This window comes from Humulus lupulus, chromosome 3 (assembly GCF_963169125.1).
Source record: "Humulus lupulus chromosome 3, drHumLupu1.1, whole genome shotgun sequence".
NCBI classification, from domain to species: domain Eukaryota; kingdom Viridiplantae; phylum Streptophyta; class Magnoliopsida; order Rosales; family Cannabaceae; genus Humulus; species Humulus lupulus.
The window spans coordinates 6129221-6144665 of NC_084795.1; the positions used below are offsets into that span (position 1 = coordinate 6129221).

The window sequence follows — 15445 nt, forward strand, 5'->3', positions numbered from 1 at the left end:
ATATAATCTTGTAAAAAAAAATGGCAAATGCAAATCAGAAAGTTGTTATATGTGAGGCCTTTTCTGTTTTCCTCATAATGTGAATGAACCTTTTGAGTTTGTTCTTGCAGTTATCTCCTTAACATAAACAACTATGGTATTATGATTATATCAAAACTGTTTTGGATTCAGCATGAAATTTCTGCTGAGATGATTTGGCAATTTTTAATTGGTGAATGAACTGAAAAAAATGTCTTCTCAGTATTTTTAATTTTAAAAAAATCCATAGTAAAAGGCCTGTACTAGAAGATAAGCAGCATTATTCTTTTCATATATATAATTTAGTTTTTTTAAAAAAAATATTAGCATTCAAGTCATTTGAACTGAGCCCATGGAATGAAAAGGAATACATTTTGAAGGAATCACTATTTCAATACATAACAAAAAAAAATTATTTTCTTATTGGTTTTAAATCTGTCCCCATTTTTATTTCTCATTTTTATTACTCCTAATTAAACAAGCCATAATTAGCATTCTTGGGAACCACTCAAAAGATGCTGACAACGTTTTTTTTTTAATTTGTTACTTAAATTTGAAATCTCAAAACTTTATAATAATTTTGAATAGTTGATCGGATAATGCATTGGAATTTTTATCTTAGACAATTAAGAAGAATGATATAAATGCTATCATTTTTTTTTTGGAAGTAAATCATCCATTCAATGGTTTAAGTGAACAAAACACTGCACGTCAGACTAAAATTGAGCTGCACAAATCTCACAAAAATGACCAAATAAACAACAAATCACTAAAATTGGGCTGCACAAATCTCACAAAAATGACCAAACAAACAGCAAATCACGCCGATTACATAATGAGAGCAAAACCACAAGAGAAGCAACCTCCAAACAATGATAGACAAATGACAGGACATGGTCATGACCTTAGTCACAATCACATCTAACAAAAGTTCACATTTGAAACATCTTACAATTAAGCGACGGTGCTGTAAATTGTCTGGGTGATCCTTCAACAGTTGAAGAAAACTAGAGTTAGACCAAACAAAATTGGTACAAGCCAAAGACCTAAGGAAATAGTGATACAACACCATTATTACAGTCACAAACACACAACCCAAAGACTGAAAAAAAAAAACTAAATCGACAAAACCTTGACATACCAAGACCAGACAAAGCGCCCAAGCTCGCGCCTCCAACCACCACCAGTCGGCAACAAACAAACAAAGGGACGACGAAGGATCCAACACTCCATGAGCCACCATCTGCCACCACGGGAACAAAGAACACATTCGACTCCACTAGGCCCTATTTGATATATACTAGTTATCCAACTTAAATATTAAAATTCATCATTATAATATGAAATATATATAAATTAATATTAAGTGTCAATTTATTGATTAGTGGTTTTAATGATCAGGTTTGGTAATTTTTTTTAACGATTCAATGATTTAATATTTTGAAATTAATTTGTAATGCATGCCATTTAGTGAGTAAATAAGACAACTAGTAATATTATAGAGATGCACATTTTTTCCATCGAGACGACCCCGCAGGGTCTCGTCTTTAATGGTGCGGGGAATCCGTGTCTAAATGGGGAATGGGGTGGGGATGGGGATAATTTTCAATCCCCGAATATTAAATGGGGCGGGGGTGGGGATGACACTCCCCTCCTCGATGGCCCTTAATTAAATTATTATATATTTTTGTAATATTTTATATATATATTATATATATTTTTGTGTTATTGTAGTATATTAGTAATTTTTTTAATATTTTAAATTTTATTTGAGATTATGTTTAATATTTTATATCATAAATATTGTGTAATTTATAATTTACTATTTTAATTTTAAAATTTTAATCTAAAATTAATTTTTTTAAAAATAAATGAGTTCACCGTGGGGATTTCCCACCCCGTTCCCAACAAGGAATAATAAAAAATGAGACAGGGACGGAGATTAAAATTATAAATGAGGACGGGGACGGGGACGGGAAGCACTCCACGCTAATTCTCCGTCCCCTATCCATCACTAAATATCAGGGACACAATTTTTTTTACATAAAATATTTAAACATTGATATGTTATACTTTTAAATAAACAAAAAAATTATGTCTCCAAATTACACTTATCCTCCATCCTATACCCATAACTCAAAAATAAATAAATAAATAAATTTCCTCTAATAATAATAATAATAATGTGTGTGGCCGTAGACTGTAGTAATAGTAAACATCACATCTGGTCATCTAAGTCCAGGCCCAACAAGCCCAAATAATATTGGGCCTAAATTATTTAGCCCAAACATTGTCATTGAATACCTAGGTCGAGTTTGGGTTATCCTCTTACTATCCCTATATAAAGACAAGCCTCGCCTTTGATTCTCCATCCAAAGCTGTCTCATCGGCGCGCGCAGCACAGGCAATTTTTCTTCCTCTCATTTCCATCTGATGTTTTCCTTTTCTTCTATTTCTTCAATTTTTATTAATTTTTCTTAAATTTTTTTGTGGTTTCGGAGAATCGATTGATTGGTTTGGTTGCGATGATTGTAAAAATTCCTCGTACTGAATGCTATATTGGCATGACAGACACTTTTACACCCATAGAATATGAGCTCAAACCATTTCTTTCATCTATTACTGTCTATCTTTTTTAGTACTTAGATCTATTAGCTCAAATTTACGTGTTGATCTGAAAATGAAATTCTATAAAAGTATTGATATTGGAGTTGATTCACATGATAACCATGGAGCATTTAGCTATAGTGCTTTGTGCTTGAACAGCTCCTCATATAGATAAAGGTGGTGTTTAAAGCCCTTGTTTTTTATGGAATCAGATCTTCTGTGGATTAGGGTTACGCACGTCTCCATATCGTTATATTCACATATATGTGTATATATATTTATATATGTATTTGTTGTAGTCGCACATAGTTCTTCTTGGGAGCCAAATTTGTAAAAGAATGAAAATGGTTTCTAGGATTTTATTTGTGCGTAAAATGAAATATTAATTCGTTCTGCTTGAGTCTTCTCCTTCGATCTGTGGAGTTGTCTCCAATGAAGGCGAATTACATTTTATTTAGACTGAAATTTGTCTCTAAAACTAGGGTTTTTAATAGCAAAACCCTAGTTTTATTCAGAAAACGATACCATGCATAAAAACGACGCAAATACAATAAAACGACACAATAATTGGAAAACGACTTCATTTTTATGAAACGACACAATTATGATAAACGACATCACTATGGGAAACCCATATTTCGTTTCAAAAAACATGACTTTGGGTGAATGCACTTGTAAATGTACTATATTCATCACCTATTTTACCTTGAAATAATTTTTTAACTCACATATGTATGATTCAATCCAATCAAATTTGCAGAGCGCTGATATCGCACTTTGGGCGGATTAAATTGGATTGAAAATTTTTAAATCTGCTCATTTAGATTTGATGTAGTTTCAACCTGAAAATAACCAATCCAATATGCATTACATTTATATAAATATTTAAAATTTATATGTAAAATGATAGTTAAATTTTTTTATATATTTGATATAAATAACAATAGGGATATAATAACAATTATTTCAAAAGATAAATAAAGTATGTTCACAGATTTTTGCCAACCAAAAAATAAGACCAATTAAGCTAAATAATGCATAAAAATAAAAAATATATAAGGATGTTATTTGTGGTTTAGTAGTTAATATATATCTAGTTCGCGAGTCAACAATATTATTGATTATTTGGAGGAGTGAAAGTTTAAAAAATAATTTTTTTTAGTACAATTTTTTTTTGATAAATCAGATAATAGTATATTAAAACCAACAAAATTTACAACCTACACCACCAAAAAGGTCTTAAATCTTTACATTTAAATACTTATCTCCTGTAACTCTATATTTGACCACATTCTTTATAATTTGTACAGTTGAACCTGCTTGTTTACATTTGAAATGCCACAAAGCTTCATTTTTGTTTAACCAAATTTGATAGCACAAAGCAGTCATTGTGATAGTAAAAACTCATTTTTTAAATCTGCTATGCTTGCTGTGTCTAATGTTACTTAACAATCCATGTAGAGAAATAGCTGATGTCTTCTAATGTAACCAAGTCGTTAATTCTTGCTATACAAGCATTCAAAGAATAAATGCTGTATATTTTCTAATCCATCTCCACAAACAGCACAATCTCTTTCTTGACAGATGTGAAATCGCTGAAGCCTCTCTCGGTCTGGCAACCTTCCCACCATGATCAACCAAACCAGAAATCTATGTCTCGGAATATTCAGTTTGTCCCAATTAACTGAATTCTGTACTGGACATAAACTCTGATATCCTTGTTTAATTTGGTATTTCTCAGATACAAATTTCTCTGAGTGTCCAAACTCTGTTTAAATCTGTTTTTGACAGCCACAATTTGTTTCTAGTACCAACTGCTTGTTGATGGAGCAACATAACTCCACCAATCAGCTAATCCCAAATATACATGATGAACCCATTTAATCCAGAGATTATTTTGTTTAGTTGCCACAACCCATACATATTTCCCTATAGCTGCCTGATTCCATTCTAACACATTTCTGAAACCTAATCCACCTTTTTTTTTTTATTTACAAAGTGATTCCCAATTCACACAATCTGGACCCAAATGCTCAGCAGCTCCTTTCCATAAGAAGGCTCGACAGATAGAGTTTATCTTTAGAAGGATTTGTTTGGGTAATATCATAATCTGGGACCAATAAGAGTGAATTGTTATCAACACCGAGTTTATCAAAATCACCCTACCTGCAAATGATAAGTTCCTAGAACTCCAAGTTTTGATTCTAAGAACCATTTTCTCCAATAATAACTCACATTCAGCAGCTGAAATTCTTTTAGAACTGATTGTGATACCCAGATATCTGAAAGGCAGAGTGCTTCTCCCAAAACCCGAAACATCCATGACCCTTTGTACTTCCTTGGCATTCATTCCACAGCAATAGATAGCCAATTTGGCCTTATTTGGATGCAGCCCAAATGATTGAGAAAATAGCTTGAGACCTTGTAACAGAAAGTATATTGATTTAAAATCTCCATGGCAAAATAAAATAACATCATCAACAAAGCATAAGTGGTTTAAATTGAGCTTAGCACATCTATCATGAAATTTAAACCCTGTTTTCTTTCCTACTTTCCTCAGAATACGAGTGAGGTATTCCATGCCTAGGACAAAAAGTAGAGGTGACATGGGATCTCCTTGTCTAAGACCTCTTTTAGCTGAAAAATAACCATGCATAGTTCCATTCAGCATAATGGAAAATCTGGGGGTGTGAACACAAATCATGATGAGCTGAACAAATTTATCTGGAAATCTCAAAGCTCTCAACATCTCTTCAAGAAAATCTCATTCTACAGTATTATAAGCCTTCCTCAGATCTAGCTTTATCATACAACTAGGCCTTGAACTCTTCCTACCATAATGCCTTACTAAATCTTGACATACCATAATATTATGAGCAATATATCTCCCTTTGATAAACCCACCATGATTTTCAGTTATCAACTCAGGCAAAATACTTCTCAGCCTTGTACAAATCATCTTAGAAGCTACTTTATAAACCACATTACAACAGGCAATAGGTCTAAAGTCACTTACCCCAGATAGACAGTTGTTTTTTGGTATCAAAGTTAAGCTTGTAGTATTCAACTCCTTTAAAAGATTGCCCGAGTGGAGAAAATCCAAAACAGCTGCATCAACATCCTCACCAACAAACTCCCAATTATCCTGAAAAAAGCAACTTGCATAGCCGTCTGGTCCAGGGGCTTTAGCACTCGGAATGCCAAACATGGCTCTTTTAACTTCATCACTTGTATAATCGGACAACAAAAACCTGGCCTTCTCTTCAGTTAAAACAGGGCCATTTTCTACAATGTTAATTTGTACCATTCTTCTGTCTTCCAACTGTGTTCCCAACAACTGCTGATAATAGTTCGGAAAAGCTGTTGCTACATCTCCAGAATTTTCTACCCAATGTCCAACCATGTCTTGAATAGTATAAATTCTATTCCTTATTCTCCTTGCTCTAATACTTGAGTGGAAGATATGTGTATTCTCATCACCTTCTTTAATCCATGCCAGCTTTGATTTTTGTTACAGAAAAGAAAGAAAGCTTTTATGAACAGCCATGTACTCCTTCCTTGCTAATTTTTCTTGCTCTATCAATTGCTCATTCAATGGATCTTTATTCAGGCATTGTTGCTTCCTTATCAGTTCTTGATATGCTAAAGTATCAACTACTTGTATATTGTTAAAACCCTTCTTGTTAATATCCCTGAGAATTACTTTAAGCCTCTTTAATTTCTGCACCAGAATATACATGGCTGTACCTTGACATGGCTGGTCCCAACTTCCTTGAACTTTTGACTTGAAATCTGGTGCTTGTTGCCACATGCGAAAAAATTTAAAAGGAATTTTTCCCCCTCTGAATTCTGGATATACTGAAAGTATTGCTGGAGAGTGATCAAAAGAAGTTCCTTCAGGTAAAAACATTACTTCCGCTAGTTCATACTTAATTATCCATTCTTGGTTTGCCATAACTCGATCAATCTTGGAATAAATTCTGTCATCTTTATCTTGCTTATTATTCCATGTGAAAAAACAGCCCAAGTATTTCACATCTTCAAGTTGACACTCTTCTACACAGTCTTTAAAAGCTAAAGAGCCTCCTCCCTGTACTCGATTGCCCACTCTTTCATCTGCATTTAAAATGTCATTAAAATCCCCTAACACCACCCATGGTTGGTTATGACTTCTTGCTAGACTTTTTAGATCTCTCCATAGGAATTCTCGACCATTTGCATCATTGAAAGCGTAAACAAAGGTAACTAAAAAACCTTCATGACCATTGCTCGACTTAACTACCAAATGCATCAGTTGACTCGAACAAAACCTAATATCAACCTGAAACATAGCAGGATTTCAGCTAATTATTATTCTGCCCCCCTTATGCCATGTATTATTCGAAGAAAAACACCACCCTGAAAATATTCTAATATAAACTTCACCTAGCTTCTGGGTTTTCACCCTTGTTTCCAAGAGCCCAACCAATCCAATCTTCTTATTCGAGATTAAATGTTATATCTCAGTTTGCTTTTTAGGATTGTTGAGGCCTCAGATATTCCATGCCATAATTATATCCATTACCAAGAGGTGGATCTCCCCCACCTCCATTCTCAGCTACATTCTCAACTACTCCTCCTTGCTCCATCAAAATCTAAAAATTATTTTCAATGGCAGTTGCAGACACTGGTTGTACCCAGACTTTCCCACCCTTTTGGACTTGCTGAAAACCATCTTCATCCAGTACACTGGCAGAAGCCACCTTTGAATCCTTCTCTAAACTATGTTCCACAACCCATGTTTTCTGCTGTACCGATTTTTTCCTACACGCCCCTGTATCATGTCCTAATCCTTGACAATTTCTACATAGTGTAGGCTTCCATTCATACTCAATAAAAACTGATACTTCCTCATCTCTTTCATTTATGAAATATAGAAGCTTTGGAAACTCCTGTTTTAAGTGAACCTCCACCATAACTCTCGGGTAATTGAGTCTTTCTTTTCTCTTAGTGATCTGGTCCACCATCACAGGGGTTCCTAACTGACTGAGAATCTTAAACAAAGCCTTCTCCCCCCAATATTTGAGATCTAGTCCTTTGAGATGTATCCAAATAGGCGCACACTCCACATTTTCTTTTTTGAAATCCACGGATGCTTCCAAAGGCTTCATGATAATAGGCTTCTTGTCAAAGAACATGAATCCACCTGAAATTACATGGTCTCTTATCTCCACATCTTGAAATCTAACAATGAATATCCCATGTGCAATTAGACCCACCTTATCAACATGCTCTCTCCAAATTCTTTTAACATAACATTCAAAAACACCAAGTGGGGGATAGTTGTAATGCCCCAAATTTCCTAATAAGGTTTAGGACCTTGATTAGGAGGCCGGGAGGGCCATAATTGATTTAATATGTTATAAAATGAATATATGCATGTTAATGTGAACTATATTATTATATGATGATAAATGCATGCGTATGGGAGTATTTAAAATGATAAGGGCATTTTGGTAATTTGGCCTATTGGGTGCGTATTGTAATATGTGAATGAGATTTCATTATTTTGGAGATATATTCGAGCTATGTGGCATGAGACGATCTTAGATTATGAGTTAGCGGTTTTGTCATAACGGGGTTAATTTTGGGGTAATAGAAATGTTTATTTGGTGATAGATTGGGAATATTTGAGATCAGGGTGAAATTCTGGAAGTTTTGACTATAGTGTCCCCGGGGGGTGTTTTCGGGACCCCGAGCACTAGGTTTTATTTAAGGTTACTTAAGCTTGAAGTAGCTTGACAGATAAGAACATACGTTAGAAACTTCTCGTTCTCTCTCAAAACAGTCTGTTTTACCGTTTGAGCCTTTTTGAGAGAATCTTGAGTTCTAGGAGTCGGAATCAAGCGAGGGTCGAGGAATAGCGATCCTAGGAAAGATTAGAAGCTTCTTAACCAAAGGATTTGACGAGAAACAACCCAATCGAAGGTAATCTAAGTTTGAAGTTTGAAGTTTTTAAAGTTTTGAAGCTTAGAATTGGACTTTGTTAATTGTTGAGTTTTTGGTCGGTTTGAGCTTTGGGTTTTGAAGGTTTTGGAGTATTGGGAAGCTTGGGAACTTTGATTTGATGATTGGGGAATGTTTGAGTATGTTTTTGGAGGATTTGGAGTGTTTAAAACGCATTTGGGAATGGCCCAGGGTTGGGGGCCGCGGCCCTGTTCTTGTGCGCCGCGGCCCTAGTTCGAAGAAGCAGGTGTCAGGAAGTGAGCCTTGCTGGGCGCCGCGGCCCTTGATGGAGGGCGCCGCGGCCCTTGCCTCAGAGAACCCTGGGGGCCGCGGCCCAAGGTGCTAGGGCCGCAGCCCTTGCCCTGTTTTCACCCCGTTTGCTCGTTTTGACCCCGGGAACTTAGCTATGGGCCTCGGGAGTGTCCCTACTACTTGGATTAGTTTGGATTGATCTCTTGGGGGCTAGATATTGGTGTGGAACCTTTGATTATCATGTTATTAATGGTGTTCCATATATGGTTATGATTAGGTGACCGCTAAGGACTTAAAGGTTGATCGTTCTCAAGGATCGTTCTTATATCGGTACTAGCTCGAATCTGAGGTAAGAAAACTGCACCCTGTGTATATGTGACATGCATGGCTATTATGGATGCATGTTGGTTGATTATTGAGCATGACATGCATGGCTATTATGATGCATGTTGATTGGCTATTGAGTATGACATGCATGGCTATGATTGATGCATGTTGGACGTTTAAATGTAAACATTGTTAGCATAATGAATGCTTGGCAAATCTTGCCCATTTGCATATGACTGTTGTTGAGGCATGCTAGATAATTAAGTGTGATGCATGTAATGCACGTGAAACATGTGATAGGGCATGCCATGAACGATGAATATGAGATTGGTCAGAGCTTGAGTCTCTGAGTTTATGCATGATCATGACTGTGCTAGAAACTGTTTAGTAAGCATGCTGAATGCCCTATTCTTGGATAATTGGCATATGATACATATTGATAGCATTGCTTACTTGTGTATGGACTGAATACAGAATCGACAAAAGTGTTAGTATCAGCTGTGAGGCTGTGACTTATTTGTCAGGCTCGGCAGTGTTACTGGACACAGGTCAGGAAGCGCTGACTTACTTGTCAGAACGGCCTTAGCGTGAATCACGCAAGCCAACAGAGATTAGATCTAATCGATTACTAGCATTGAATGACTCAAGGAGCATTAATGCCTGACCGACCCTGAGGGTCGGTGAATAAACAGAGCTTGAAGGCCAGTGGCTTACCTATCAGCCACTCTCTTGCTAGAAAACAGAGCTTGAAGGCCAGTGGCTTACCTATCAGCCACTCTCTTGCTAGAAGACAGAGCTTGGAGGCTGGTGGCTTACTTAACAGCCACTCTCCCGCTACAAAACAGAGCTTGGAGGCTGGTGGCTTACTTAACAGCCACTCTCCCGCTAGAATCATGTGATGTGCACCCATTGGTTCGAAAGCTTTATATTCAGTGTGATTATAATGATAATCATTTGATAATGTTTATGAAAAGTGTTATGTTTTCTTGCTGGGCTTCGACTCACAGGTGCTATGTGGTGCAGGTAAAGGCAAGAGGAAGCTAGACCATCCTTGAGTTGGAGGGCTTAGGTGATGACGTGTACATATGCAGCTGCTCGTCCGTCACGGCCGAGGTTTAAAGTGGAACTAGGGTTGAACCCTGTTTTGCCGCTTAGAACGGCCTGTTGTAAATATTTTCTGTAATAAACTCTGAATTGTATTTTCGGGATCCCAATGTATATGTTAAACGTTCTAGTGAAACGTTAAATCTTAACCAAAATGTTTAATCCCTAAACCGCTAATCATACTTAGATCACGATTTTGGCCAAATGACTCGATTAGCGAGTTTAGCACTATTTACAAGGCACACCGTAACGGTCCCAGGAGTTGGGGCGTTACAATTACCCCTAAGACATAGCAAACCATTGCTGAATTCCAATAGGAAATTTCATCCTCTATATCTTCCATCTCAATCTTAATTGCCTTCCCACCCGAGCTTCCAGTATTCATTTCACCAAATTTATCATTTAGGTTCCGAATTACATTGCTAGAATTGAGAATGGGGGGAATAGCCATTTTCTTACCTGACTGTATCTGTTGTTCGCAGATCTGCGACTTGTGCAAAAATGTCGAAGCTACTGCTTTTGTCTCAACACTTTGCTGTAGAAGCATTGCTGATTTCGGAGTCGGATCAGCTCCAGTTGATTCCTTCCCACCCTAATCAAGTGCGTTTTCTCCATCAGAAAATTCTATGGGCTGAACTCCTAAAATTTCATCAATCGATTTGTTTTTCTTCACAATATCGGAAGAGGTCGGATCAGATTTCTTCTTAATTTTGCTTCCCGATTTCTTAGCTTGTCGTTGAGCTTTGGTTCTCTTTTCCATGGCTCCAGAGAACAATCTCTGAGAGAACGTCGAGCTCAGTTTGAGTACAATTATGCGTGAAAAAGGTTTGGTATCTAATTCTCTTCGATTTTAGGAGAATTTACAAAATATATTCTTTTCAAATTCAAATTACATAATTATATCCCAAAATATCTAATCAATTTTCTCAAATAATGGAACGACTTGATTGAAATATTAATCATTCTCTAATGATTTAACGACCTTTTCGAGCTATCATCATTGTCTATTTCCCAAGCTAAAATGACATATATCCTTCAAGCTGATTTAATTAACCACTTCCGAGTCGATTCTTCACTTAGCTCGGTAAACCTTCCATTACTCCCCCAGGCTAAATAAAAGGACAATGTTTTTTTCCTCTTGAACTATAGCACTCATAGATATTTGCTCTCTGATTTTTTTTTCAATTGTTAAAATTATTCCCGAACTATATCATTTGTAGACTTTTGTTTATTTCGTTCAAAATAATAACAATTTGTTGACATGACAGTTAAAAAAATATTTAAAAATAATTTTTTATTAATTAATTTTAAATTAGAAATATGGGCTCAAACCATTTCTTTCATCTATTACTTTCTATCTTTTTTATTACTTACATCTATTACCTCAAATTTACAAGTTAATCTAGAAATGAAATTCTATAAAAGTATTAATATTGGAGTTGATTCACATGATAATCATGGAGCATTTAGCCATAATGCCTTGTGCTTGAACAACTGGTCATATTGATAAAGGTGGTGTTTAAAGCCCTTGTTTTTTATGGAATTAGATCTTGTGTGGATTAGGGTTACGCACGCCTCCATACAAACAATGTGCAATCGCTTAGTTTTATTTATTGATTATTTTTATTAAATTTGTAAAATTGTCATATAAATTTTAAATAAATAAACAATATTATACATAAAAGAATAACATAGACATAATAAATGAACCAAAATATTATTTATGTTTTTTTAAATATGTATATAATATGATAATTTTTTAAATATAAATGATAATTTTTTTTATAAAAATTAAGATTATGTATTATATATTATTATAATGATATTTTATAATATTTAAATTTATATTAATATAAGTATTATATATCTAATCTTGTATTAAATATTATTATAATAATAATATTTTATAATATTTAAATTTATATTAATGTAATTAGTAAAAAAATTAGAATTATATAATATTATTATAATAATAATATTTTATAACATTTAAATTTATATTAATATAGTTATTAAATATTTAGTTTTGTATTATATATTATTATAATAATGATATTTTATAACATTTAAATTTAAATTTATATTAATATAATTAATAAATATCTATTTTTAGTTAGTTTGAAAGGTACATTCCATCAAATATTTAGAAAATTCTATTTAAGTTAACAAAATAAACAGTTAAAATAAAAAATATTCGTTATCTATTAATTTATTGTACTCGCACATAGTTCTTCTTGAGAGCCAAATTCATAAAAGAATGAAAATGGTTTCTAAGATTTTGTTTGTGCGTAAAATGAAATTTTAATTCGTTCTGCTTGAGTCTTCTCCTTCGATACGTGGAGTTGTCTCCAATGAAAACGGATTACATTTTAGTTACTGTATTAACATTTTATTTGTTTACAATGAAATTTACCTTTAAAATTAGGGTTTTCAATAGGAAAACCTTGGGTGAAGTTTTTTTTTTACAAACTACCCCTAAAATATATATTTTTAAAAATGGTAATTTGTTAATCTATGGTAGTATGTGTGAAGTTGATTTTTTTTAAGTATAATAGTGTTTATTTTTTCTGAAGAAACTGTATCTGCTCTCTTAATTTCGTTAGTCTATGACGACATTCGGTCAGAACGACACAAATACGAGAAAACGACATTGTTTAAAATACAACACTATGCATAAAAACAACACAAATATAATAAGACGACATAATTATGGGAGAATGACATCTTGCATAAAAACGACACAAATACAATAAATGACATTATTAAGAAAACTACATAATTCGTGAAAAATACACAAGACCAAAAAAATGACATAATTATGAGAAAGCGACAAAATTCATTTAAAACATCATAAATGTGAAAAACGACATCATTCCCGAAAAACGATAGAAGTCGGAAAAAACAACACAAATGCGAGAAGCCGACATCATATTGGAAAAACTGCATAGTTATGGGGATACAACATCATTATTGTAATACGGCCCAAATAAGAAAAACAACATCATTTTCGAAAATAGCATGTCTAAAAAACTAGAGAAATATGAGAAAATAACATAATTATGTAAAACCCATATTTCATTTGAAAACAACATGATTTAGGGTGAATGCACGTGTAAATGTACTATAATTATCATCTATTTTATGTGGAAATAATTATTTAACCCACGTATCATGAAATAGGGATGTTCATATTGACTGCAAACCACACCATACCAAATCGTCAAAAATCATGATTGGTGAAACCGTTTTTGATGGTTCGTTTTAATTGGACAACTCAATTTTAATAGTTTGATCACGGTTTCTAACTTTCCAAAACCAATTAAACCGGACTGGACCATGATTTTTTAAAAAAAAATATTTTTTTTAGAAATAAGAGTGCAATGGGTTGAATCCTTACACTTGAGTTAATATAAAGTCTATCCAACAATCCAAGCCAACACAATTTAATTGTTAAGAATATGTTTTTAATAGTATTTTTTTATAAATCTCAAGAGCCTACAAGAATCCACATCTCAAAATTCAATAATTTTAGGAAAATTCACAAAAATACCTAAGGTTTTTTTTTTAAAAAAATACTAAAAATATGGAATATGTAAAAAATTACAAAAATATGGAGTGACATAATCGTAAATACGGATTTTTTTTTTGTAGACAAAGTTTACAAATTTGTAACAATACAATTTTTTTGTAACCAAAGTTTACAAATTTGTAATTAAAGTTTACAAATTTGTAACCATATGTTACAATTTTGTAAACAACATTTACAGAATAAATTGAAAAATTGTAACAGGCTGTTACATAACCATAATAAAATTTTATCTGTAATTTTGTAATTTTTTTTAAATTTCGTTCAATTTTAAAAAGAAATTATAGTGCTATGTGTAATTTCCATGTTTTTAATAGTATTTAATACATGTACACTTTTCCAAAATGAATAAAATAGAAATGTAAAGTCCCAGATTATTTAGAAAGTAAATATTTTTTTTCTCACTTCTATAAAATGATTAAAAATACTTACACTTATAATAATAAAGATACTAAGTTTCTTGTAGACTTTTATAGTCTTAAAAGTAAACCTAAAATTATTATTATTTAAATGCAATTGTTTAGTCTATTATTTTATAATTAAAAAATGTTTAAAATTTTAATAATTTGGTTATATGGTTATAACTACACCAGACCATTTATTTATGGTTTGGTTTTTTAGTTTTAATGGTTTGATTTTTTAATTTGAAAAAACTGCATGAGCGGTTTGGTTTCAAAATTCTTCTAAACCACATCAAACCAAACCGTGTATACCCTATTATGAAACATGAATAAAACATGGGAAATTACTATTTTGGTCCTGTATTTTTTTCGAATACGCGATCAACCTCTGCATTTTGTTAAATGACAATTCTAACCTTGTGTTTACAAAATAAATCAAAATAGTCCATTTGACTTGATTTTGATCAAAATATTTTCAATTATAAGATCAATTTTTAGGTCGTTGGCGATGCGATGTTGGAGAAAGCAGAAAAAAGACGATTGAGGAGCTGAGAAGAAAAGATTATATTTGAAAATATTTTGACCAAAATCAGGTCGATGGTACTATTTTGATCAATTTTGTAAAATACAGGGATCGAATTATTATTTAACAAAACACAGAGACTGATGTCGTATTCGAAAAAATACAAGGACCAAACTGATATTTTATCATAAAACATTTACTCAAACATCAAAAGTTATAGGGTGAGCTTTGTCAAAAAAAAGTTATAACCTCTACAAAACAATTAACATAACATATTTTTTGCAACAAAGATTAATCTTTAAAAGGAAGCATGTTTAAGTGAGAGAAAGTTTTGTGAGAATAAATAATAAACTAATTAAAACATTCAAAATTAAAAATGTTTAATGTAATATAAACTATCTCATGAAAATGAGATTCCTTCCTATGTGGCAGTTATTTGTATTCTTTATAGTTTTTCTTTGTAATTGTTTCATTCATCCCATTTTCTCGTTCTCCAACCAATCTCCACCATTTTCTCTACTTTTTCGATCAATAATCATAGTATTGCTCCTTAAGTTTCATATTCTCGCATATTAAAAAAGATTGTTAGTTACAAATAATTTATTAAGGCGACTGCAAGACAAAGGCATAGTCTGTGATCGA

The 15445-nt window shown here is 33.1% G+C and overlaps 1 non-coding gene across 1 annotated transcript; it reads left to right on the plus strand.

Moving 5' to 3' along the window:
• The first annotated feature begins 2534 nt into the window (after positions 1-2534).
• LOC133828441 (small nucleolar RNA snoR8a) lies at positions 2535-2619 on the plus strand. Its single transcript, XR_009891051.1, has one exon. It is a non-coding gene; the product is annotated as a small nucleolar RNA snoR8a (small nucleolar RNA).
• Positions 2620-15445: the final 12826 nt, after the last annotated feature.